The following is a 24,385-nucleotide window of genomic DNA, read 5'->3' as shown; positions in this document are numbered from 1 at the left end:
GTGAGAATTGCTTGGTGGCATAACAAAGGAAAGTGTGGGGGGGTGAAATCAAACTGAAACAGAGCTTCTGCCATCTAGATTCATTAAGCAGTAATTTTCCCATAATTTACTTTATCCGTATAAATTATATCAGTCATTTAGTGTATTATTATAAAATGATGTTTCACAGTGATGCAAGAAATGGCTGTTACATTTGACTAAAAATATTTAACTAGCTTATTCTTGTATGAGCTTATATTTCATTAATTATTTCTTCTAATACAAATATTGGAATTTAAATGAATACTTTGCTCATTAGCAGTATTTCATCTTAGGTCTATGCCAAAATTTTTTCTCTGTGTAATTTGAAGACTGATCTAAAAAATACTATATTCCTTTGTGTAAGTAAACTTATTTACTTTGCTATATGGAAGCAGAGTAATTTTCCAGCAAGTAATGTGGGTGCATACTATAAATACCTGGTGCTTTAAACAGACTAATTTCCAAAAGTTGTAAACAACTATGAGGAAAACCAGGTGAAGGGAAATATTTATATGTAAAGATATGAATCATTATTGGGAAATGTTTAACAAAGTATTATTGATTTCCCCTAAACCACAATCTGTATTCATGAAAGAAGACTGAAGGCAACATTACTAAGACCATTACTAGAATACTATGTGCAGGTTTGTGGTTTACACTTCTGGAATAATGGTGAAAAACTGGACAGTCTTTGGAAACAGCTTCAAGCGTGAGTCAAGGCCTGAAAAGCCAGTCTTACAGTGAGAGATTTAGGAAGCTCAATCTATTTAGTTTATCCAACAGAAGGCTAAAAAGAGACTTGATGATGGTGTCCAGCTGCCTAGAGGGGGAAGACATTTCTGGTAAAACAGTTCTTTAACTGAGGCCCGACGTTGGAACCTGAACCTGGACAAACTCAGATTGGAAATGACGCACACAAGTTTAACAGTAAGGAAAATTCACTAAGAAATATCAGTTTTGAAGTTATGGTGGATTCTCTGTTGCTTGAGATGTTTAAATCAAGTATGGATGCCATTCTAAAAGATATGATGCAATACTTCCAACAATAAGTAGGAGACGGATACCGAATTTACTGGATGAGGTTTATTATCTGGGAGATCAGATTATTATAATGGCCCCTTCTGGCCTTAAAAGGTATATGCATATATGTTGTGGCTAACATAGAAATGTATTTTCATGCTTTGCACCTAGAGAATGCATGCATTCACAAAAACAGTGCAGTAGTTTTGTATGAAGCATGCCAAGTTATAAGCAAAACTGTACTAGTAGTCATGGCTCAGTGAAAAAGAATATAACTTTATTGAAGTATTTAGGAAGGACTCTTTGAGCATTTCTACATTTGGGCAGCTGAATACACTCCAGCACAGTTCATGCCGGCATTTATTGCTCCTAGGCACAGCATTTACATGTCTGCCCAGAACCACAGCACATGAGCTGAGTCAGTGAAGCACCATCTGGCAGGGGACCCAGGGGGTCATCCTGCCACCTGGAGCTGCTCCACCCTGGCTCAACATGCTGTGGAGGGGCTGGCTGGGGCACAAGGGTGCTACAGTGAGGGGCTAGCCGGCAGATAGCCCCTGCACTGTAGCACCCTTGTGGCCCAGCCAGCCCAAGTCACTGTTCACACATGAGCTACAGCACACTAAAGAACTCTGCCATACAATAATACTTGTGTTGGGCATTATTATCCTATGACAGAGTTAATTAATTTACTCTGGCCTAATAGCACTTCACGTGTAGATGGTGACACTTTACTGTGGAGCTAATTAGTCAACTCCATAGTTTCATAGTAGCTAGGGTCAGGAGGGACCTGAACAGATCACCTAGCCCGACAAGTAGTAAAGTTCACATGTAGATGCCCCCTTTGTATTGCATTGGAAGTGGGGAGGTAAGTGCTGTTAGTAAAGGATGAAGTTAATGCTTAACACTTGTTTCAGTTAACAGGTCGATTTTAATTTTGTATTACAGATTGCAGAGCAATCTGTCAATAAGGCAGTAGTAGAAAAAACACCTGAAGGCAGAAGGAAGCCAACTTTTATTATTTAAATTAAAAGTCTCAATGCAAATAAAAAAAGAGAAAAAATAAACATAAGTTATCTGTGTTTTCCTTGTTCTCATAGATATAAAGGTCTAGAGATTTACTAGGCCTCTAAACCTATGTGGTTGCTTAACCCATATATATATATTCTATATTAGGAGATTAACTGTATTCCACAAATGGAACAAGATAGTATAGCTCTTCCATGTTTTCAGTGTGAAGCCATATAGGCCTTCAGAGTACAGAAGAACCTACAACATTTCCTATAGGAGCCCATAGAAAATGCTAGGCCCAGAATTGTTTGTGAATGCCCCGCATGCAACTGATTCAGGGCTGTGCTTAATGTGCCACCGCCATCTAGGGATCTAAATGACAGAAAAAACCAACACAGTAGCCTTCTGGTTACAGGACTTGTTCAGGTTCTAGGTCTCTCTTAACCTAAGGGGATGTGATAAACCCCACTGTGTTTTGGGGTTTATGCTTGTTTAATGTTTATTTTCACTGCTATGGCCTATGTGATCTCGTTGGAAAGTCAGTCTTATGCTGTATCTATCTGTATTGGCTTGTATCATTGTATAGATTATGTTATGTTGGCTGTATATATCTTTATGATTTTGGTCATGGCTTAGTCAAGGAAAATGAGGGATACATATTTTAGGAAAAGTGAGTAGGTGAAACAGCTAAGTATCTCTTGCCATTGTGTCAATAGGGCAAGGATAATTGCCACTTCCAATTACAGATGGAAAGGGTTACTGGTGGTATGGGCACCCGAGTTATTGTCTGTTTGCTATGGGAAAAAAACTGAACCATAATAAAGCCATCTGGAAGAAACAGCCCATTGGCCAGAGGAATCAGTCAAGGCTGGCAAAGTTGCAGGAAGGCTGATCTCTGAAAACAGTGGCAGGACACTGAACAGGCTAGGTGGTAACCAGAAGAGAGAGTAAGAAACTTTACTTGATGTTTTGTTCTATTTTCAAATTTATGGTTGATTTATCATGATTCTTTTTTCCCTATATATTAAATCCTTTTGCCAGTGGGTACATACATAGCTTAAGAACTGAGGGGGTGTTCCATAACATGAGATCACAGCCTTCAAGTAAGACAGGCTGTCTAACACAACAAGGACACAGTCTGAGAAAACAAGGCTGGGAACCAGGGAAGTATGTACCACACTGCTCATAACATGAAATAAGTGACATCAGCTACAAGGCCTCAGAGCAGCAGGGGTTGTGGGGGGGGGGGGAGTCTCCTGAGTCCCAGTTTTGGGGGAACAGACCAAATTAAAAGAAGTCCTGGAAGGCTACTTGGATGTCTGACCACAGAGAGACAAGTAACCACTGATAGCCATGGATAAAGAGTCATCAGGAGGCAAGAGGGAAGAAGAAAACAAAAGCAGAGACTTGAGAGTAACAAAAGGTCCCTCCTTTTCCTTTCTGTCCCTCCCTGCTCCTCCTCTTCCTCCCTGAGAAGGGTCCCCATCCCCATCCCCCAGGAAAGGTACCCAAGGCCACCACAGACCAAGGGCATATGACCACCCGATCTTATACATCCCACTGGAGTGGGGAGTGAGCCTCAGCATCCCACCTCCAGACTGCTGACATGCCATGCTACCATCCGACACCTAAGAGAGAGAGCCTCAGAGTGGAGCCTGCATCCTCACCAGATGTACTTGGACTCTGCTGACAGCCCTAGGATTGGTAGATATATAGAACTGCTTGATTGCTTGCATTGCTTTTTTCTCTCATCATTGTATATCAATAAATTTGCCTATTATTGAATGGAAAAGTTGTTGATCTGAGGGTGGGTCCCCCCTGCCCCATAAAAGGTATCTGGATCCTAAATCCAGAGGCAACAGTACGTATGTAGCCACTAAGCTACTGGGCAAAAAATGGATAGAAGTTGCAAAAGAAACATGTTAACCATTTCACTGGGACTTGAGCAGGATGAAATAGAAATGCATTTAGAGACTTAGATGCCTATAAACTGCCAAATTTTCATTTGGATATCTTTGCAGTAGAATAGGATCTGGCTTCTTGCCTCTACCTGGATCAACTAGCTGGTATACAGACATTATTATAAGAAGAAGACAGATGAAAAAATCTAAATATTCATGGCAGGCAATTAAGTGCAAGTCCTTTGCTGATAAGTAAAAACATTTTACTGTAAAAGCATTTTCCTTAGCCATTTTGAAGTTTTCCTTTTAAAAAGTGCTAGCAATAGCTTGTAGACCTTAAATAACCTGCTAATAACTACTAACTCCTGCTTATTCTTCTGAAATCACTCTAACTGAAGGAGCAATCATAAGACATTTCCATTACATCATTCTGAAAAGACCTGTTACTTGACAGTTGTTTGGTTCTTTGTGCCCCTTGTGCACCCTGTGGGTTTTGAGGGGCGCCGCTCTGTACAGCCTCTCACCGCCACTCAGCAGGCTGTCACTCACAGATACTTTACATGCCCCCAGCAAGAGGATAGGATTAAATACTCTCTTCAAAGTCTCAGTTCGTAATTGTTCTAAAATAAATTAACTACAGCACATGCTTCTGGATTTTTTAAACAAATCAGGCTTTTTGTATCAACTGGGCTATAGAGGGGAAGTATAGAGAAAATAAAATATATAATTAAATCAGAAATTATTCTTTCTTTACCAGGTCTGTATCTTCGGTCCTCGTTGCATGGGACTCTTAGCATGTGTCAAAGTTAGAACATGCTAAAGTCAGAATATGCTTACTCTAATTTCATAACATGCATAGTTTGTGTATGGTGTGAGTTGTACATTTTTGTTTCAAGCACTGGTTCCTGCTGGTGTTTTGCACCAGAACCAGTTGGAAACTCCATTAAAGTCCCAGGGCTGGGAAAAACAATCAGCTGAATTTTAGTCTCAGCCCTGGAATTGCACTGGATCCAGTATGAGACTCTTGTGTGGTCTTGGGGCTGGGACCCACAATCAGCAGGTAGTGGATCCCAGCCCCAGAATTACAATTCATAGTATTATCTGCAGGGAGCAGTCCAATGTGTTAGCTACTACAGCATGGAGATACTCCTTGTTGGAAAAGGTATAGCTTTGCTATAAAATGATATCATAAGATATACTACAATATGATACAATTGCACTTAACATGTGTTTCCCTGTTTGAATGTGCAGACACTCACATTTTAAGTGAATTTAACAGGTGTTAAATGTCCCTTGTGACATGACCCTTGCTTTATGTTGCTGAAGGCTTAACATGTTCAATAACATAAAGGTGGCTTTTCACCAACTGCATTTATGTTACAAGGTCAAATAATACATTTTTTACAAAGTACAACACTGGAAAACCTAGATATAGATCAATCATTCAATAACAGTCTCATTACTATGTGAGGTGTTAGTAGCAGTGGTCTGGAAAAAACAGAGTGTAGTGTTACCTTCAAAAATGAATGATTTGGGAAGGGTGATCCCAGCAATTTTTGTGTGGTAAATCTAACTTCAACTCCTAAGAAAATAATGCAAAACATGTTGACAGAAATAGCTGTGAACATTTTGAAAACAGTGGATCTATACAAAATAAATAGTTTATGGAAGGTAAACCTGATAAGGTTTGGGGTTTTTTTTTTGTTCAAAATGAAACTTTTGGGAGGGAGGGAACCCAGTGAATATAATACAACTGCAACACACTTACATTTTTAACTTACTGCTGAATTAAATTAACAACATAAGTACATAAGAATTGCCATTTACTTAGTCAACCATAGATCCATCTTGTTCAGTATCCTGTGTCACCATGGCACAGTGTAGATTCTGAAAAGAAGAATGAACTGGGCATGATCAGGGTTTTTTCCACTGTTCCTCTTCCACTTGCAGCTTTCAGCATTTAGAGTCTAGGGGCTTCTGATTCAGAGGCTGCATCTGGAGTACTGTAGACAGTTTTGGGCCCCTCATTACAAAAAGGAGGTAGACAAATTAAAGAGAGTCCAACATAGGGCAACAAAAATGGTCAGGGGGCAGGGAGACATGACTTACTAGGAATGACTGGGGGAACGGGGCTTATTTAGTTTAAAACAGTGTTTCCCAACATTTTCTGTCCCACAGTACACTTATATAAATAAAAGAACATCGTGACACACCGGGCACAGAGCAGGGGGGTGGGGAGGTGGCACTCAGGTGGACATGGAGCAGCGTGGGGAGGGTGGCATGGCATTTAAATCACTAGCTGGAGCCATGTCCCCTACCTACTGCTGCTGCAGATGGACAGACAGACAGATGGGGGGCATGGTTGCCCAAAATTCTGCGGCACACCTGTTTATGCCTGATGGCACACCGGTTGGGAACTGTGGTCTAAAGGAGAGGAAACTGAGAGGAGACTTAATAGCAGTCTTCAACTACCTGAGGTGTGGGTTGAAAGAGGATGGAGCTTGGCTATTCTCAGCTGTGGCAGATGGCAGAACAAGGTGCAACAGTCTCAAGTTGCAGCAAGTGAAGTGTAGGTTGGATATTAGGAAGAATTTTCTCACTAGGAGGGTAGTAAAACACTGGAACAAGTTACCCAGAGAAGTGTTGGAAACTCCATCCCTGGGAATTTTCAAAACCTGGCTAGACCAAGCCCTGGCTAGGATGATCTACTGGCAGATGGTCCTGCTTTGAGCAGGGGGTTGGACTAGCTGACCTTGCGAAGTCCCTTCCAACCCTAACTTTCTATGGTTCTATCCCTAACTTCCATGCTCAATAGCTACTGATTTAACTTCCATGCTCAATAGCTACTGATTTAATATGTTTATTCAATTACTATGTATGCTAAGCTAGAAACAGAAGTGCTGGTTGGGGCTAGAAATATTGGCAAGGAATTGGATGAAATTCATCCTGTAAATTAATGCGTTAGGAAGATTTCAGAATGCTCAGCTAATGTCAGTTCTCACATTGTCCTTCAGAAATACTCTCCTAATAAAGAATATGAAATAAAGTAGAAAGAATGTACTGGAAAATATACCTTTGGGATAACCCAAAGACACCTAAATAAAAGTCTGCAATGCAATATGCTGGAGAAAACTCAAAACTGGCCACATGTACACATGACGCTATGTCTCCGTAGCAATGCGCTACAGTGACGTAGAAATGACCATCACGAAGGGTGACAGTACAGCTGTGTCACCATAGCAATGCACTCCCCCATTATAATGCATTGCTACAGTGACATAGTGCCTAAAAATAACCATGTGTGGGGCGCATGACACGGTACAGGGTGTTGCTGCGCTGTTTTTAGTACTTCCAAAAGGAAGTACTAAATGACGGCACAGTAACAACATCCCCATAGAGACACGTAAACGCACCCAATGACAACAACTGCTGTTTTGTTGTATGCTGCTCAGAATTAATAAAGGCTGCAGTTCATCTACATATAGTAATGCCTAGCCTACATATATTTATTTTTATGCATCTGAAATTCATTATCACCATGGTACTACAGCGTATTTAATAATCAGCATTTAAAAGAAACAGAAGAATACAGCATTCAAAGGGTCATCTTGCCCAATCCACTACACAGAGACAGAATTTGCTGTTCTGAAGCCAAGCTAGACATAAACCTATAATCCTCTTTTTGAAACCAGAAATGTACTTGTATTCCTTCTGTGCTTTCAAGAAAAGTTTGGAGGGGAGGGGAGGTAGGGATTATTGCTTTTTTTTCTTTTGGGGCTGTTTTGTTTTCTTTGGTTTTTGTAAGGTTGTTTGATTTGTTGGAAAAGTTATTGTTGCATATTTTATTTTACTGTTATTTTATTGCAACATGTTATTTATTCAAAGAGGGAGATATTGCATTATATACCAAAGAGAGCAAAGAAGGCATGTGTGCATCCTGATCTGGTAAAATATTCCGCTGTATAGGATCTACCACTGAGAATGTCCCTATAAATTTTGACTTGTACCTTTCCAGCTGTCCTTGTTCTTCACATAAAGAACTGATCTTTAAGAAAGTTAGGTTCACTTCTGCTAAAGGCCTTAATGAGAGAGGAACAAGCATCTTTGCCTTTAAGAGAGTGTGCACAGATTAGGTTCTGCCTCCTCTCCTGGAAGAGAGGAGTATTATCTCTGAATTTGAGTGACCTGGTTAGTTGCCCTGGGGATAGCCTGGGTAGAAATGCCCAGGACTGAGCACAAGCCTTAGAGTGAACCAGAGGAGTGAGGAGTCCTGACACTGAGCCTGGAGAAGGACTGAGACAAACACTATCTGGAAGAGAGATCTTTAAGGGCTTCACCTTGCAGCATGATCCCTGGAGAAAGACTGTTGATAGCAGAGGTCCTGGGGAGCATAGACAACTTTATCTGAAAACTATGAGTTAATTTAGCACTTGGGACTTTTTGTTGGACAGACATTTAAGGAGGGAGCCAAATCCTGAGGGGGAAACTATTAAAAGGTATGAGGCATGGGGCATGATCTTGAGGAGCTTGTCCACAGAGGACTGCACTATTTTGTCACCCATAAAATAGAATTTTTTGCCTAGTGGGTAGAACGCCTTTGTGTGGACTATTATTTTGCATTGTGGAAAGGAGACCTGAGACAAGATTGGTAGTATTATGCATAGGAAGCCAGAGAAAGGACTCTCTTTGGAGAGCTAGCTAGAGACCCAGAGAGAATGGCTGAGATTTGCCCTATGATGTGACAAGATGAGGCACCAGAGTAAATGCCTTCTGACCTAGATTGAAGACCTATACAATTTTTACTATCAAAAGTATGACATAAGAGACACTAGGTTCAGGCACTTAGAGAGGCAGACAGCTGGTGGCAACCCTCGAGGGTGGGACTCAGATCTATGGTCCTGTTGTCCCTGTATTTATGACCCAGATACCTTATACCAGGCAGACCCAAACCCTCAGACTGACCATGACTTCTTCCATTCATAGTTTCATAGTTGGTAAGGTTGGAAGGTACCTAAGCAGATCATCAAGTCCAGCCCCCTGCCATGGGGAAAGCAAGCTGGGGTCAAACACCAAATCACATTTTTCTGTGATTAAAATGACACACAACTAAAATATATCTCTCTATATAGCAGTGTTTAATTCTGAACATTGAAAAATGTAGATTTGGGGTTACTTTTTTAAATCTGAAAATTGGGGATTTTTTTAATCAGAGAAAAGCTGGTACTCTTCGGCTCTAGGAACCACTGATTGGTTTCCCTGTGTCAGCATACAGTCCATTTTATGTTCTGTGAGCACATTCCTTTGTTTCCCAAACCCATCACATGCACACATCTTAATTTGGTCATTTACCAGTGTCTTAATTTGGGCATGCCCCAGCCTCCTAATTTGGTCCGTCCACCAAAACCAGGAATCCCAAGGGTTCTGCAATTGGGCACAGTGACCTGGCATCAATCTTACAGAGTCCCTTATCTCTCTTATGGGTACACTGTGCACTTTTCTCAGCCTATTTATGCCCATTCCAGACACAGTGGGCCTTGAAGGACACTGTCACAAACAGGCTTTTAGAAACCAATTAACCCTTGTCATTCTTCTGCACCACTGTTCTAAAGCATATTTACTTTGCCTACCAGCAAATTCTTAAAAGCAAACCTCTGAATATAATTTTCTAGCCATCAGGTCCCACCACACAGATTGTCACAGGGACCAATGGTGTGTGCAGAAAGCTGTTACAATAGTTTCTCTCCCGCTTATATGACCTAATGGTGATGGGTCAGACGCAAGTTTCTCTGTGGCCTTTACAGTAAGTGAAGGGAGTATGGTAGCTTGGAAGTACCAAAGACATGGAACACAATGATTAGGTCCTCATTTAATAAAAAAGATGTTTCCTCACCAAAGATGGAATGAAATGGGAATTATACTCAACATGAGAACGACACATATACTCAGGCCCTAAAGGAAGAAAAAAGCATGACTAAGACTAAGCTTAGAAGATAAAACTGAAGGATGAATGTCAGAAAACAAAAGGCTCTATTCAAAATCAATAAAGGTATCAGAACTTTGAACATATTTGGTGTTATTAAATATCACATTGCTTTCAGTGGGACAAGTCACAGATTTAGGTATTATTCAGTTTGTATAAAGAATGGCCCTATAAGGTGGCAGTGATAGTATAAAATATCTAGTGATAGAGTAGAAATATTCTGATTTACTCTGTGCCATCACCCCATAGGGTACAGACATAACAAAAACCCTTTTATACATGAAACCTTATATATATATATGTAACAAAACCTTTTAGATATACAAAAACTACAAAAATAAAACTCATAAATACTGTAACTCAAAACTTATAAGTATGAGAAGAATGTGTCATATCATTGAAAAAAAGTAGTGGATAGTCTACATGGACAATTTGCAAAAATACACTTCTTAAAATGACTTAGTGGGAAAAAGGAATAGAATAAACTTTGCACATCAATGAGCTGAAGTCATGATACCTTGAGCTCACCATTATTCAGCTCTTAGAAAGATTTGAAGATTCTGAACAGCTGCATTGTATGCCCTGATATTTCATGGGAAACAAATTATTACCACGGCAACCACAGCAAAAAATGTAGTGTTTGCTATGTTTCATCTATTAAACTTAAGTAGTTGTTTTAAAAAAGTTCTCCACACTTACCAACCTATTATTAGATCCACTTTTTAAGAGAGATTTTTTTTCTCTCTTCTTCTGACTCCCACCAGCAATTTGGTTTCAGTATGTGTTCTTAGATTATATAAATGTAAGCTTATGATTTGTAAGAAAAAATAAAGTGATTTTAAGTATTATTGGAAAAGGAAAAAATGCTTATGGAATATTAATAAAGAGAAAACATTTTCTGTTACTGTGGAATAAGACATATTCAGCAGAAGGTAACTGTTACTATTAGGAGAATTTAGGCTTAGATTCTGAAACCTTTACTTGTACTGTACTGAGCAAGACTCTAAATATTCCAAATGTTTCAACAGAGTTACTCACAGGATCTTCTATTCACACTCCCCAAAAGGTGGTTAAATCTTAGCCTCCATACCTGTCAACACAAAACAACAGACTATACACTATTTTTATTATTGTTATTTTAATCTGTGTTGATGGCCTACTGATTTTTTTAATTTTGTTTAGTGGAAGAGAAGGCCTAGAATCTCAGTTTATTTCTTTATACAATGAAGAACAGATATACATACTATGAACAAAAAAAGGCTGTCTAAATCCAGAAAGCAACGTATAGTATTTTGCATTTTTTTATACCAGAAATAAAACATACAGGGCCAGATTGTGAACATTTTACTTGCAGTGAACAGGAGTCACTCATATTAGTTTTCCCACTGTTTTCAGTACAATGGCTTCTGTGAATACTACTCATGCCTGTGAGTAAAAGCTTTCCAATATGGCCTATAATAAAGACAGCTTGAGAGCTGGAAAAATTGAGGAACATGGGGATTTTTCTTGTTATTCAGAAAACCCAAAGAAAACATAGGCTACATGTATGCTATTGTATTACCTTGAATAATCTTTTGCTTGTTAAACCCATACAATCCTTATTAATTTTAATCTATCATAGTCTTGTATTGCTACTAGTATGATGGGAGCAACCAATATTAAAGCCACAAGGCAAAAATGGCACTTCTAATGTTAACAATTAAGGGAGCTCCAGAGAATCTTATTTAGGATTACTGAACTGGTATAAATAGTGTCAACTTCTCTGGATATTTAAAGAAGAATATACTAATGGGACATTTAACCTATTGTGCATTTCTACCACTTTCTTCATGAATCATGCCATTTTGTAAAGTAAACCATTTTGTTTTGGAATCATAATTATATATTGACAAGTTTAACTTTGAGACTTTAAAATAAGGAGGATTTAGGCTATTACATGACCTTTCTCATGGGGAAAACCTAAAGGGACATCAATTATTTTGCCAGAAGCTCACTCCTTTTCAATTTTCCTTTCTTGTATGGCATGACATCCTTAGAGAAAAGGAACTACAGAAATATGGAAAGCGAAACAATAGCACTGATGTCACAAAAAGTTAGTATGGATAACTAAGATGGAAACCAGTACATTTTATTAGTGCAATTTTCAGTGAAAAGCATTTCTATAACACTGTAAAATACCCCCATGCTTATTTCTTGTTTTCAGTTTGTTGCTTACATATCTTGCCTCTGAGATGTGTTCTACCCCATAAACACTCCTGCCCTTAAAAAGGTAAAACTTACCTGAACAATGTTTGCACAATTAAAGAGCAACAGAATTTTCCTAGATCAAACACTGATACAATCACCCTGTGTTTTAATATCATGATCTAAGACTTTTACTTCTGAAGCAATGTATGAAAGCACAGTTCTCACCATATTAAATTAGAAGTATAATATACAACTTTATTTTCCTCTAAGGCAGCAGTTCTCACCCTTTTTTAACTCAAAGAACCCTTCCATAACTTCTGTTAATTCAGCAGGACCCCATTTAAAAAAAAATAACTTAGTACAGTAGGTATGTCCTTGCAGAGGACCTGGACAGGGGTTTGGTCGGTCAGGCAGGGACAGAGCCTGAGCTTGTGTGTCTCCACTCATCTCCTCACACCATGCTTATCTTGTAGCACCTTTCAAAAGATGTCACAGGACCCCCCAGTGCCCTGGAGGCCTGATTTAAAATCCGTCCTCTAGGTGTTCCACACAGAAGTAGAACAAGGCACACTTTTGTGAACCAGACTTGCAGACTCATAAGCTATCTAGTCCCCACTTGATTCAGAAGGTTTTTTTGGCTTTTGCTATCCTTTTCAATGCATGACCTATAAGCATGCTCCTGCAGAAGAAATACACACTTTCAACCAACAATTTGAATCTAATTTGAAGAGCTTGAGTTATCTTTTTGGTTCCAAAATAATAAATAAAAGAAGTCATAGCAATAAAAAAAAACCCAAACCAAACACCCAAACAAACAAACCTGAAATAGCTATCAACAAGAAAATGCTAAAACAAAATGATAAAACAAACAGCACTAAGAACTTAAAAGACATAAATAAGTCTTTGGGGAACTAAATTGAGCAAGCTACATTAAAACTTTATGACCTTTAAAGGAACAGATTGGTGATACAATGAAATCTATAAGTAACTGAGCAAACAATCCAAAAGCAATGGTGATACACACTATATAAACTTACATTGTTTATATTTCAAATCTAATGCACTTCTGTAAGGTAGCTCTTCCCTTAATCCTAATTTCAAATGTTGGCCTTCTACAAATAAATATCATCAGGATTTAAGAAAATATCACCTGTATTTTTTGGAACTTCTCCCCTGTTCATGTATTAAAGTTCACTTTACAAGCACAAGCTAAGCAGCTATTAGTATGATAATTCAATGTGACTAATCTTATTTGTATCACAATTTCAATTTTTGATTTGTAAAGAAAAAGGAATATGTAAGGTTCACCAACTTGGGGGCTCTAGTCTCTATCTGGAACATACAAGGTGCAGTACAGTATGTAATATTTCATGTCTGCATTTTCATTACTTGTACAGCACCATAGCAACCAAAATAGAAGCAGCCTGCTCTAGCGATAGGAGATTGCTTTCATATTTTACTAAGATTGGGTGTTCCACTTGAGTTGAACCATAGTAGGTAAGTTACTAGTTAAAAAAAAAAAAGTTTTCACAGTCTCAGAGTCATAGGTTTTAGCTAGTTATAAAGCGAGATGCATGATGTCAAGCAACCTTAACTAAAACCCAACAAGGTGTTAGTTTGTTAGGGGGACAAATGGAAATATGTAACAACATTTTACCTTAAGCTAATAAATTATCATTAGCAATTCCATTTACTAAAAGAGGCAGCAAGAGCACATATTAAGGTAGAAAGGAGGAAGGAAAAAACAAGACAGCAGTAAGTTGCTGAACTAAATATGCTGAGTTAAGGTATTGCTGTACTCCACATACACTGGCCACATTTCTAGAGGTTACTCCCTCCCCCAAAAGGGAAATCTGAAAAATCAGATGGTACTGAAAAATGTTGGCAAAGCTTCCCTTGTGGAATTTTCATGAAATTTTCCCATAAGGATATTAGAGCTTTGTGACCTATATACACTGGGGCCTTTCCATTTGCAGACAAAGAAGTCGTAATACGGCCTTAAACATTTAAGCTCCATCACAAAAGTCTCATTGCATTTCATGAAGATACTTGGGAATCATTAAAACCTTTTCTTCTACATTTCAGAGCAGATTGCGCTGGCTTTGTCACTTATGGTTGAAGTGCTTTTTCCTCCCTTCCCTTTATTAGAAATGGGCAGTTCTTCAAGATATTCTTATTAAGCAAATGCAATCCTAAGAAAGCTCTTTGACTTCTAGCTTGCTGTAGGTGGTGAAAAGAGTTTCCATAAAGAAAATGTTCCAGCAGAGCTCTTAATTACAAATGCATGTGGGGAGGTGTGGAGGTAGGATGAAACTTTTCCTAATGGAAAATTCTACCCTGCAGTGACCACGGACCGTTCTATTCCAAACAGCAGGGCAAAATAAAAGTCTTCTCTCATTTGTAACTCTAACTGAAGTCAAGGGGTTTGCACTACAATCGAGTATGGAATTAAGCTTTTGTCATTTCAAAGTAACATTAGTATCACCAACATTTAACTAGCTAATTTTCCCTCCCAGCATGCTGTATTACAAAAACAAAGTTTCATGACATCTTTATACAAGAGCTTAGTGAATCCTATTATTATTTATAAATCATTCATATTACATCTACAGCCACCAAGCAAGATTGGGAACCCCATTGCCTTAGACATTGTTTTAATGCTCAGAGGAATTCCACAGTTCTCCTGTCTAAATAAAAGAAAAAAAGGTGGTTGGGGAAACAGATACTTCATCATCTTGTGTCTCTAAGATGGGGGTAGGCAATTATTTGGGCTGGAGGGCTACTCTGGGAGTTTTGGTGAGCTGTCGCAAGCCAAGTCAGCCCCATCCCCCCTGCAATCACTCACCAAAACTCCTTGAGTGGCCCTCCAGCCTAAATAATTGATCACCCTAGGGTTAGGGTAACCTAACCTTTGTTCCCTGCTTCTCCCTGCACCCCATCCTCCACCCCAAGTCCCTGGCCGGGTTGAGCAGGAGCTGCACATGCTGCACCCAAAAAGCCCAAAGCAGAGTACAGGAACACAGCATAGCACTGGCCCAGCTTGGCTGCAACCTTGTTGGACCTAGTGCTGGCCACGGGTGATGACCTGGTGAGGGGGCTGCGGGTGATGGGCCACCTGGGAGACAGTGATCATCGCTTGCTGGAATTCACCATCCAGCGTAAGGTGGCAAAGGGCTGCAGCAAGGCAACAGCCCTAGACTTTAGGAGGGCTGACTTCAACAAGCTAAGGAGGATAGTTGGGGAAGCGCTGAGGACCCAGAGGGGAAGGGAATCAGATGTCGAAGGTGAGTGGTTGCTCCTTAAGGAGACGATCCTCCATGCCCAAAGGGAGGTAATCCCAACAAGGGTCAAAGGGAGCAGGAGGGCACATAAACCCCCATGGCTCACTAAGAGCATCCGGGAATGTCTCCTTGCTAAAAGGGAGGCATATACCCAATGGAGAGATGGGGTCATCGCCAAGAAGGACTATGTTATAGTCGCCCGAGGATGTAGGGGGGCAGTCAGGAGGGCCAAGGCAGAGTTGGAGATAGGACTAGCTTCCCGGATTAAGGACAATAAGAAGTCCTTCTTCAAATACATAGGGGGTAAAAAGAGGGTCCCGGGTAATGTGGGGCCCCTGCAGGACACGATGGGCAACTTAGTCATCACGCCAGATGACAAAGCTAACATATTTAACGATTTCTTTGCCTCTGTCTTCCTAAGTAGGGACCAGTTCAGCCACCTCCCTGCTGGGCCCCCCTCGGGCCCCGAGAGAGACACGCCTGGGCCAAGGGTTAGCGAGGAGTTAGTTAGGGTACTTCTGGAGAAGCTGGACGTGTTCAAGTCCGCTGGTCCGGACGATCTTCACCCTAGGGTTCTACAGGAACTGGCTGAGGTCATTGCGGGACCCCTGGCACGGCTCTATGAGCACTCGTGGTGCTCTGGCGAGGTGCCGGAGGACTGGAAGAGGGCCAATGTGGTCCCTATCTTCAAAAAGGGAAAAAAAGAGGACCCGGGAAATTACAGGCCAGTTAGTCTGACCTCAATCCCGGGTAAGCTCTTTGAAAAAATTATCCTGGCACACATCCAGGAGGGCCTTGCGGGGGAATGCATGCGCAGGGGCAACCAACATGGGTTTATCAGTGGCAGGTCTTGTCAGACCAACCTGGTGGCCTTTTACGATCAGGTCACCAAATCATTAGACGTAGGGGTTGCTGTGGATGTAGTCTTTTTGGACTTCCGGAAGGCTTTCGACACTGTCTCTCACCCTGTCCTCATCAAAAAGCTGGGAGACTGTGGTGTCGATGCCCACACGGTCAAATGGGTCGCCAACTGGTTGGAGGGCCGCACCCAGAGGGTGGTAGTGGATGGGTTCTTCTCGACCTGGAAGGATGTGGGCAGTGGGGTTCCGCAGGGCTCGGTCCTCGGGCCTGCACTGTTCAACATCTTCATCAGTGACTTGGATGAGGGGGTAGAAAGCACCCTGTTCAAGTTTGCTGATGACACTAAGATGTGGGGGGATGTGGGTGCACTAGAAGGGTGCAATAGGCTACAAGCTGACCTTGACAGGTTGCAACGGTGGGCGGATGAGAATAGGATGGGGTTTAACACTGATAAGTGCAAGGTGTTGCACATGGGGAGGAAGAACCGGCACCACACTTACAGGTTGGGGAACTCTCCTCTTGCCAGCACGGAGACGGAAAAGGATCTTGGAGTCGTCATTGACTCCACGATGAACATGGGCCGGCAGTGTGGGGAGGCAGTCAAGAAGGCCAATCGTACCCTATCATGCATCCACAGATGCATCTCGAGCAGGTCCAGGGAGGTGATCCTCCCCCTCTATGCGGCACTGGTCAGGCCGCAGCTGGAGTACTGCGTCCAGTTCTGGGCGCCACACTTCAAGAGGGACGTGGATAATATGGAAAGAGTTCAGAGGAGGGCCACTCGTATGATCAGGGGTCAGCAGGGCAGGCCTTATGAGGAGAGGCTACGGGACCTGAACCTGTTTAGCCTCCACAAGAGAAGGCTAAGGGGGGACCTTGTGGCCTGCTACAAACTGGTCAGGGGGGATCAGCAGGTATTGGGGGAGTCCCTGTTCCCCCGTGCGCTGCCAGGAGTGACCAGGAATAACGGTCACAAACTGGCGGAGGGTAAGTTTAGATTAGATATTAGGAGGCGCTACTTCACAGTCAGGGTGGCTAGGGCCTGGAACCAGCTTCCAGGGGAAGTGGTGCAGGCTCCTAGCCTGGGGATTTTTAAAAGGAAGTTAGATGAGCACCTTGCCGGGGTCATCTGACCCCGGTGCTCTTTCCTGCTAAGGCAGGGGGTCGGACTAGATGATCTACCTAGGTCCCTTCCGACTCTAGCTACTATGAAACTATGAAACTATGAAACCCTGGGACTTGGGGAGGGGGAGGGCCTGCAGGGACAAGAAGGCTGGGAGCCACAGGTTATCCACGCCTAGCTGGGTTGGTGCTGTGCTGTGTTCCTCCCTTCTTTTTGTATCACCTCCCTGCAACTGGGCAGGGACATTGCTGCGCTGTGCTCCCACACACCACTTTGGGGCACATGGGTGCAACTAGTATGGCTCCTGCCCAACCTGGCCACATGCTGGGGACTCAGGGTCAGGCAGAAGCCACATCAGGTTCAGGCAGGAGCTATGCCTACATAGCTCAGCCCGAAGCAGCACTCAAGAACATAGTGTGGCACTGCATTAGTTGCACCTGCACCCCTACCAAGCTAACCTATGATAGCCTGGTAGGGGGACCAGAATAACCCATGGCTCCCAGCCCTCTAATCCCTGTAGTCCCTTCCCCAAGAGTGGAAAGAACCTTACTTGAGCTTCAGCGTACTGGGGGCTGGACTGTCTGGTCTGTGAACAGCTGCAAAGTTGGAGCTGCATGCAGACAACAGTGCTGAGCAGAAGCCTGGCCTGGAGTTCAGCATCCCCAGCCTCAGAGCATACATTGGGAGCTTGGGAGCAAGATAGGGAGGGCCAGGCTGGGGGGTGGCATGGGACCTATGGCTCAGGAAAGGGAGAAGAGCAAGGAGCACTAAAAGCCAGGGCAGCTACAGGCCGAATACAATTTTTCTTAAGAGAAGCATCTGTGGGCTGGATAGTATCATTTAGCAGGCCAGAACTGGACAATAGGCCATATTTTGCCCACCCCTGCTCTAAGATCTCACATTAGGTCAGTTTCAGACTATGAGCAGAACTCATTCTGCTGGGCTACACTATCTCTACACTATGAACATGAGCCACCAATGTGATGTCACAGCTGGTAAAGTGAGCAAAACTCCGGCTTGTATCCATAGATGCTTTTCCAGTAAATCTCAAGATGTCATCCTCCCTCTGTACTCGGCTTTGGTGAAACCGCAGCTCCAGTATTGCATCCAATTCTGGGCTCCACAATTTAAAAAGGATATGGAAAAGCTTGAAAGAGTCCAAAAGAGAGCCACACACATGATCAGAGGGCAGGAGAACAGCCCTTGTGGTGAGAGGCTGAGAGTCATGGGACTCTTCAGCCTGGAAAAGCGCAGGCTGAGTGGGGACCTGGTTGCTGCCTATAAGTATATAAGGGGTGTGCATCAGGATCTGGGGGATTGCCTGTTCACCAGAGCGCCCCATGGGATAACAAGCTCAAACAGTCACAAACTCATCCAAGATGAGGAGTTTCAGGCTGGACATGAGGAAAAACTTTGTTACTGTCCGAGCCCCCAAGACCTGGAATGGACTCCCTCCAGAGGTGGTGCAAGCACCTACTCTGGACTCCTTTAAGAAATATTTGGATATTTATCTTGCTGGGATCCTTTGACCCTGACTTCCTGCCCCTAGGGCAAGGAGCTGGACTTGATCTTCCAAGGTCTCTTCCAGCCCTAATGTCTATGAAATCTCAGAACTTTAGGCAAGAATGAAAACATTATAAGTAAAGCCTATTCATTTCCTGTTGTTCTTAAAAATGTTTATTAGCTAAAACTATTTAATAAAAATCAACAGAACACCCACTTTTATCCCTTGGTCTGTATTTCCAATTGTATAACACAAACATCCAACCATTATGACAAAAGGGACCCTTTTTGCAACCTTTCCTCTCAAATATTTTCATTGTGCAATTTTTCACTTCTCCTCCTCCTGCCCAAACCTCCAGCCTCTTCCTTTGCTCCTGTCACCCTTTACTCCTGTCTTGTCACCTCTTACAAATCTGTGTGGAAAAACCTTTGTCTTTGACATTGCTTTTTGCTGTTGACCTCCATTCTTGAGCAAGATGCTTTTCCCTTCATGCCCATCTTCTCTCACACTAGTTTGCACTTTAGCTCACATATAACATAATAGAAATGTTTAGCCCTTTTCCATCTCTTTCTAACATTTTCTTTTTGTCAGAGATCTTCTTTTTCAATATTTTTTTAAAGTAAGAGATCTTAGAAATTATTTTTTTTAAAGAAATTAAAAAACCCTATTAACTTAAAGTGATAGGTTATAAATTGGTAACAACAGCAGCAACAACTTTCCAGAACAAAAGAACCCTAAGGATTAAGGGTGCCTGTACATGAGTGCAGAGGCTGCTCTGATGCACTGTAATTACAGTGTGTCGGAGCAGACTTGATTAATCAAATCTGCTGGAGCATGGCAATTACCATGGTCCAGCAGCTTCCCACATCTCAGGCACTTCAAAATGGTGGCGGGGTAGTGAATGAAAGCTCACTGAAAGAGCTTTAGTTCAAGTGCCCTTGCCACCATTTTGAAGCTTGGGGTTGCTGATACACAATAGGCTGCAGCACTTGATTTGGCTCTCAGAGCCAACTTAATTAAAGTGCCGCCCCTTCCCCGCACCCTGGGAGCATGTGTACAGGTGCCCTAAGGTTTTGTAACCTTTGAGAAATATGATACTTTTGTGAGCAAAATTTAAAGGCACATCCCCCTCTCCCCCGAAAGGCACAAATGCTATTAAAAAGTTTAGAATTAAGAAGCCAATTTTGCCACTAGTTATTTATGAACAACTCTGAGGAATTTCAATGAGGAGAAATACTACAAATGAGAAGAAAATGTAGTCCTTAAATAATTAATCATAAATCATGTATTGATATACATAGTAAATACTGTAATTTAAAGTCTGTTATAAAGCAATTAGTTGTTAATCAATATCACACTTGCTTGGGGGAAATAATATTTTTGTTGTTATTAATACAGTATTGATATCATTATTCTTTATGTTCAATAACTGCAAATTAAACTACATTTAAAACTGGATTGATTCTTGACCTCACAAAGGTTTATCTCCTGTTTTTACGCATACCCTGATGGCACCAAGAAATAAGATATGTGGGAAGCCATCATATATAATTTTTCTAAGTTTTATGTAAACTTCTCACAGCATCACCAAGCTTCTATTGGATTTCTGCTGGTTTAATATTAAACAGAAATTATTTTGAGTGATGATGGTTCCTCTTAATGTCAAGGGAGTGCTTACCTCTCTAGTGTTACTTCATTCATGGCAGGCCTCCAAAATGCCTACTATTAAATTTGAATTAAGTATGCTTCATATGTATGATATTTAATATTTTTAAATGCTATATGTTAAATGTGTAGCCTTAAACTTCTAGTCTATGAATAAATCCAGCACTTCAAGTATTGCATACTTTTCTTTATCATTAATTTCATTTACTGAATATCTGTTTAAGTGCAAAACATACAAAAGTTCACATCAACTGGATCTGCTCCTAAAGGATTAGTCTTGTAATATCTTAGCCTGAGAGTAATCTTTTCTTCCTCTGCTCTTCAGTCTTTCAACATTAAGGTCTATATTAAAATGAAGAAGGAATAATGAATTTTAATTTTTACAGAAATTAAATACCCTAGAAAAGCCAGTTAAGAATTTTACAGAAACTTTGCCACTGACAAAAGCTTAAAAGAGCTATAAAACACAGAACTGTATCTGCATCAGATCCCATCATGCCTTGGTTACCCAAGGACATTATTTTATACTTTTGCTATATTACCTGTTTTGGAGAAGGTATCCACTTTATTTCAAATCAAATTTCTTCTGAATGACACTAGACTCAAGAATAAATTCTCATGCATGTGTCCAATAGCTGCTGTACTGTAAGTGGTACTTCCATATATCAATTTACCAGAGTGCTTGCAAATTACATAGGTGACACGATTACAGTTAAACAGGGTATAGTTCTTTTCTTCTTGTCTCCCAAAGAATTGATTTTCCAATGATATCATTACATTCAAAGGGACTACTGTTTAACCAAGTTGTTAATGCTGATTCAGTGGCATGGTCTCTTCTTATTTATCTGCATTTTGAAAGACACTATGGGTGTGTACAAGTGTCATACTTAGATCACCCAAACTGAATTTAGGGCAATCTAAACGTCTGTGTTTGCAAGTGTTCATAGGGATTAGGTTGCCCTAAAAATGGCACAACCAATCTAAAAGTAGTTTTTATCAGATGAGAACTAACTTTAGATTGGCATGCATTAACCTCACCTAAAATAGGTTAACTCAACCTAACAAAAGCCCAGCTACTCTCCACAGCCCCTGTTTTCACTCCCCTAACCCTGACCAGGCTATTGTTAGCCCCCTAGCAAGCTCACCCTCGGAATGGGCAGTGCCTACCTGCCGACTCACCAACACCCTGCCACTGACCTGCCAGCCATGCTCCTCCTCCCCAACTTGCTTGAATCTCCTTTTAAAAAGCTGCAAATGCTTGCTTGTAGCAATCCTAACTCAGATTTAGGCATCTTAACTTGCTAGAACATCCCTGACTAATGATATCCAACCTCTTCTTGAACACTTCCAATGATAGATATTCAACAGTTTCCCTAGGCAGTCTATTCTACTGTCTCAACATTCTAACAGTGAAGAAATTGTTCCTAACATCCTATATAAATCTACGTTACTACATCTTCAATCCATTGGTCGGTGTCCTACTCTCTGTGGGAAGATAGAAAAGGTGTTTTCCCTCTTCTTTATGGCAGCCCACCAGCTATTTGAAGACTGCTATGAAGTCCCTTTGTAAGCACCTTTTCTGCATGCTAAACATGCCTGTTCCTTCAACTTCTACTTGTATGACTTGCCTTCCAAGTCTTTTATCATTTTTGTCAACCACCCTCTCTAACTTCACCATGTCCTTTTTAAAATGTGGATCCCCAAAAATGTACACATTACTCTAGATGAGGTCTAACCAGTGCACCTCCCCAGGCATTCTATATGTAGCTAATCTACGTATGAATGTATCTCTGGCCCCTGAAAGACATGCAAGTAAAGGTGTAATGGGAATTGATATAAAAACCCCACAATCACTCTTCCTGCCATGCCACACATTCATAGCAGGAGGCATGATTCTGGGATCTAGCATCAGATCCCATCATGCCTTATTGCCAGTGTAAGGGAAGCCTGGGATCATGATCAGCTGATAAGGCTCCCAGGCATGGGAGCACACTATACCTTCCTGCAGCTGGGCGTCACTAGTTGATCTGGCCTCACAGTTGTAGGATTCCACCATGTGCTCCTGCTACTAGGAGCCCCAGTAGCTGATGCCTTCCAGCCTCAAGAACTGATGGGGCTTCCAGCCATGGAGTGTATCTTGTGGCTGGGAGCTCCTACATGGCCACATGTTCAATTAATGGGGAGATAGGAACCAGCCACAAAGTTACTACTTATTCTTTGTGTAATACATTTGTTGATTATTCCTTGTTTTACTGTGCCATTAATTGCAGAAATGTGTGGCCAGGTGACAACTTAAGATGCAATTGACTAGTTAATCACGTCGCAAGTATAACATGTGCTAGAGTCCTATGATATATGATGTTCTGTATAACTGAGATAAGATTTTTCTGACTGCCCCTTGTATACATGGGCAGAAGAGAAGGAACATGGCTAGAAAATTCCCAATATTTTCCATTCCATCCCTCATAGGAGGGGCAGGGACATTTGATTTCATTGCCTTCTGGAGAAGCAAGGGATTGGTCCTGTAAAAACAAGGAAGCTCTTCCTGCAGTGTACAAAATGCACAAGGACCAAAATAGTGGTACAAGCCTAGATATTGTCTCTTTTCCCAAATGCCAGTCTGATGACCAGCTCTTAATGATAGGCTGCATCCATTTACAGTTTACATGCCAGAACCACACATCAAACTGCTGGGGAGGAATGATGACTCAATGGCATGATTTGTCACCAAATAATTATGATGGAAACTCGTCTGAAACCACCACTTACAGCAAAAGCAAGAAAAAAAAAATACAGCACTTGATCTGGGGACTTCAGAGTTCTCAATAGTAGCCTGCAGAAAATTGGCAGCTCTTCTATAGATGTTCAGGTGTTTCTCTATCATTGTAATAGGCATATTCTATAATAGTGAATGGCAAAAGTGGTGGTCTGTATGATCATAAATGGGCCACACCAAGGTGGGAAGGGACCCTTAACACCCTACAATAACTTAAGATGGCAGAAGGATAAACTATACATTAGTGGGTAAGCCTAAAAAGGGCATTTTTTTACCACCATGCATACTGTTTGTTCTCAAATAGGATTACAACATATACCATGCAAACTCTTGTTTTCTCTAGGCAATAATGAAAGGCACACTGAGAAAGCACACATTCTCAATGTTGAAGCCTACCTTAAAACCTATTTTCCATGCAACTGCTGTCATCACAGCAACATATTTCCAGCTGTGAGAACACACTGCTTCCCATGGAGTTTCTAATCCCATGGCTATTCTGCACAGTAGCCAGAAGGATGTGCTAGTGTAATGAGAAAGCTGGAAACTACTGCCTAGAGATACAATACTTCACACATCAGCTCAAAGAGCAGTCTCAAGCTCCGCTGGTCTGAAACAGGGAACCTGGTTTGGCTCCTAAATCTCTCAGTCCCTAGATAGCAACATATTCCACTGACACAGGATCGCTTAACTTATAGAATGCTAACAGAACCCCTGAGATCCCTTTAATTATATATAAAACTAACACACAGGGTCTATAAAACACAGCCAAGTCAATCAACAATGTTAACTACTTAGACTTAAAACAAACATGCTCATTGTTTTATCACTAGTAAACAGTGAGTACACCAGAAGGATACAGCTGACTGTCCTGTGGACAAATCTGCTCAGTAGACTGCAAAGCTAAATTTTCACAGATTTCCTGCTCTTAGGAGACCACCAGGATTTATTTTCTGTAAGGAATGGGATGGGATTCTACAGTGGGTAAAGAAAAGAATGCTATTTCCGTACTTTTTCCCAACAATAAGTTTAAAAAAAATCTTTTTCCTTGCTTGACA

The 24,385-nt window shown here is 41.3% G+C and overlaps 1 protein-coding gene across 8 annotated transcripts in view; it reads right to left on the bottom strand.

Moving 5' to 3' along the window:
• Positions 1-24,385, bottom strand: part of PCDH9 (protocadherin 9) — a 991,597-nt gene that overhangs the window by 309,921 nt on the left and 657,291 nt on the right. The window lies entirely within an intron of this gene.

Source organism: Crocodylus siamensis, chromosome 1 (genome assembly GCF_052110815.1).
Source record: "Crocodylus siamensis isolate JL-2025a chromosome 1, ASM5211081v1, whole genome shotgun sequence".
Taxonomy (NCBI): Eukaryota; Metazoa; Chordata; order Crocodylia; family Crocodylidae; genus Crocodylus; species Crocodylus siamensis.
Note: the sequence above shows the minus strand (reverse complement) of the source record. Positions and strands in the feature narration are given on the sequence as shown.